Raw genomic sequence first — 3,982 nt, forward strand, 5'->3', positions numbered from 1 at the left:
GTTTGTTAATAAACTGTCTTTATTCCTTTTAAGTTTTAAGCCTGTTTTGCTCTTGTTTTAATCCATATCTCACAACAAGAAATAAGTAATTTCTTTAGTTACTGGTTTAAAACCACGACACATATCAAAATTAAGTTAGCAAAATTTCTTAAAAATGTTCTGAACTAAACACAAAATTATCACTATTTAAACAGCTTACTGACTTTATTGTACACTATTTTAATTTACTCTTACCTCAGGTCCATGCAACAAATGAAACATTTTGGGGAAGGGAAAAGGTAACATTTGTTTTTGCTACAAATTTGTTTTGTGTGTCTTTGAGGGGAAAATATAGTGCTCTTGACTGTTTTGACTGTTATAATTTTAACAGACATCATGTGGCACTGTTACTGTTACTAGGGAAGGCTTCATTTCATCTTAATGAAAGAATTAGATTTATCAATTATGGTATGAAGAACACAGAGGTTATCCTTAAAAAGTGGACTTGTAACTGAAGGCAACGATGGGCAATAATCACAAATATCAAATATAACTTGAGAACGTGAAAGAAATGTTTTTTAACATTTGCATTTCAAAAGGGATTATGAAATATACATTCTGTGCTATCTCATTTTTATCTGATAGTTTTTTTCTTTGTAATTTAGAGAAATGCTGGATCAAAGAAGAGTCAATTACAGACATGCATTGTTATTGAGCAAAAACAAGTCGTAATAAGGTTTGTACCCTATTTAATCACTGTGTCATAGTAATAGAGAAACTATTTATTAAAATGTTACCTTAGTTTAATTACTAAGTTTAATTACAACTGCATACATTTGTTGCTTCTCTAAGACAATTATGCTGCATAAGACTAAAAATAAATAATTCAGATAGTTTCACTTCAAAGAAATCCATTAGGATCTTGTTTGGGAATACTTTGATCCTGTCTGTTTCATACTTAGCAAAATTTAGCTGTGGAGAAATATTCTCCCCCAGCTGCAGTAAATAAATGTGACCAGCTGTACCCCACCAGCCTGTGCTCAACCTCAACCATCATTTTATTTAAAGCTCTGGCAGACTTGGTGTCTGGAGCGGGAATCATGAAGGAAAACTGGGAATGCAAGAGCCACTCACATGCTACTGGAAAACAGAAGGCCACGAGCAGCAAGAGGTATCTTTAGAAGAACCGAACCCTAAACTATTTCTTTCTCATTACTAATAAAAATAATACAAAAGAGGTGGACCAAAGAAGTTGATCTAATGAAAAAAAAAGTGGAAGAGATGTGCAGTGTTATTTGCCTCACCATGAAAGGACATGACAGTAATAATCATTTCTCATGCTGAATTACAGGAGGCACAAGATTGAAATTAACGCCCAATTAAAGCATGACTACTTTGTTGGTTGCTCAGGAATATGCATTTTGTCAGAACCTCATCAAATTCCACTGGTCTTTGCATTTTAAACAAAGGCTACCCAAACAGGACCTCACTAATGCTGAGCACATTCTGGGAAGTGTAATTAATTCAGCTGCAGAGAAGGGGATTCAGGACAGGAATCTGCCACTGCACTTGCAGAGAACTGCAGTGGGAATGCAGGAGGTGCTTTTCTATCTCCTGTTCCACACACATGGATTATCAGACCTTTTTAGGACTATCTCTGTTCAACAGGCTGCTCCAGAATGGTTTCTCCTAACCATCTGGTAAATGGGATTATTTTCTCATGTTATTGCTCCTGCCCCCACTTATTTTTTATATTTCTTGATTGCACTAAGCCTCTGTTTGAGATTTCAAAACTATTTCTTTGGCAGCTCTTACAAATGTCTCATTAATTCTTCCTCTCCAACTCTGTACCATGCACAATAACACTCTCATTTTGGTTTTATTTTCTTTAAATCCATTAAGAAAGTTTAGAAGAAAAAATACTGACATCTTTATTAACATACATCTCTATTTACATATAGCAACTGTTCAGTAACATCAGCAACTGTTCAACCCCTTCTAAAATTGCATCAAGGTGTTAAAGTACCCCGTGAAAATGAAGAGGAAGCAGGAAAAGTCTCATGATAAAGCAGCTGCTCCCAGGATTTGCTAGAGAAAGCAACAGTCATGTTCCTTTTGCAGATAATAAACAGAGTCCGTGCAACTGGAGAGGCAGGGTGTGGATTAATAACACCTTCTGCAACAGTAATAATGTGTCTGTATTACTTGTTTTTCAGAAGAGCAATTTTCTTCACACTAATAAATCTAACTGCAGAAATATGGCTTATGTCACAAAGGTGCATTGCCGCAGTGTAGTCTTTATCACTGAGGTGAGAAATACCTTTTATGTTTATTAATACACTGTTTTTAAAACATATCTTTAAAATGTAAGCAGTGTCATTACACATTCTCAGTGCAGCCAAGATGCATTATTCATGATAGCTGTGATAAGCCACTTGTCCTAGAATGCTTTATCTACCCTGTGGCTCCTCAGTGTTGGCTTTCAAAGGTAGAGAAGCACAGAGCTTTAAGAGCTCCAGCAAAGCTCATTTCCTGCAGGTGGGAATGCTGAGCAGGATCAGCACAGCATCTGCCCTGAGAACTCCCCTGAGACAGCCACGAGTCTTTCCTGAGAGGGGTAAAGGCTCCTCTGCCCAGGGAAGGGGCCTTGAGTGCCAAAAAATCACAGAGACATCACACACAGCCTTTTCAAGTTCCTGGGTAGCAAGTACCAAATCTGCTACAGGTATTTCATCTCTTTGAGAAAGATGCTCGTAATTTGTAGCGTTAGGACTTGTAGAGAAGGCAAAAGAGCATGGCTTTTAGGATAATTTGTGCTGCGAAATTTCCAACCACATTTCCCACTCAGAGGTTGAACTTGTCAGGTCAGGTGTACTCTTGTTTCTGGTCCAGCAATGAACATAAATGAAAAACCTCTGAGTAAGATCATTTGATTGCACAAGAATTAAATGATTACATAGGTCCTGTGGTGCATATCAGATACTCCACTATGGCTACACATTTATTCCATGAAAATTATTTCTGAGGGCAGTGAAAAGCAGCACTTAACTCCTACTGACTTCAAAAATGAGATACTCATTTGAGAGGGCTTTGACCCAATTCATGGCTGTAAATGGAAATTTTATTAATTCCATTGAAATACCCTTTAACAGATCAGGACAGATCCCAGGTTACTTTTTTGCAATGGGCAGAGACATAAGAACTCTCTAATTGATTCCGGTCAAATTTCTACAAAGTCAAATTGTGGCAGGTTTAGCTGGGGCAGAATTAATTTTCCTCATAAGAGCAGGTACAGGGCTGTGTTTTGGATTGTGCTGAAAACAGTGCTGACAATTCAGGGATGGTTTTGTTATTGCTGAACAAGGGTGAGGGAGTCAAGTCCTTCCCTGCTTCCCACAAACCAGCGAGGAGGCTGGGGGTGCCCCAGGAGCTGGGAGGGGACACAGCCAGGACAGCTGACCCCAACTGACCCAGGGGGGACCCCAGATCAAATGGAACCATGTCCAGCACACAGAGCTGGGGAGAAAAAGTAAGTTTGGAATGATGATATTTGTCTTCCCAAGTCACACTATGAGTGATAGTGCCCAGCTTTCCTGGGGGTGTCTGAGCACATGGGAAGTGATGAATGATTTCCTTGATTTGCATTGCTTGTCTGAATGGCTTTTGCTTTACCTGTTAAGCTGTCTTTATGTCAACCCTCAAGTTTTCCAGCTTTTACCAGTTCTGACTGTCTCCCCCTCCCACAGGGGTGGTAGGAGGTAGAGTAGGGTGGAGGGGAAAAGGGTGAGCATCTATGGGGGGTTTAGCTGCCAGATGAAGTTAAATCATGACTGTCATGGAGTTACTTTACCTTTAAGAAAGTTGAAGTTTCTGAGAACTGCCTAGAGTCTTTTCTTCTGACCAGTTATCGGTCATTGCTGAGAATTGACAGCAGTTTAGGCCATTGAAAAGTGGGATCAACTTGTGAACCCTACCTTAAAGTGTAAAACCAGAGCTCTCTGAG

The 3,982-nt window shown here is 39.1% G+C and overlaps 1 long non-coding RNA gene across 3 annotated transcripts; it reads left to right on the forward strand.

The window, feature by feature from the left end:
- The first annotated feature begins 68 nt into the window (after positions 1-68).
- Positions 69-2,240, forward strand: LOC107203987. Of its 3 annotated transcripts, none has more exons than XR_004497279.1 (4): positions 69-278; positions 645-715; positions 1,048-1,150; positions 2,196-2,240. It is a non-coding gene; the product is annotated as an uncharacterized LOC107203987 (long non-coding RNA). The 3 variants fall into 3 exon arrangements; XR_001521436.2 differs by lacking the exon at positions 2,196-2,240 and adding an exon at positions 1,941-2,127 and having other exon boundaries at positions 70-278; XR_001521435.2 differs by lacking the exon at positions 2,196-2,240 and having other exon boundaries at positions 71-278; positions 1,048-1,388.
- The last annotated feature ends 1,742 nt before the right edge of the window (positions 2,241-3,982 follow it).

The sequence above is a fragment of the Parus major genome, chromosome 4A (genome assembly GCF_001522545.3).
Source record: "Parus major isolate Abel chromosome 4A, Parus_major1.1, whole genome shotgun sequence".
Taxonomy (NCBI): Eukaryota; Metazoa; Chordata; class Aves; order Passeriformes; family Paridae; genus Parus; species Parus major.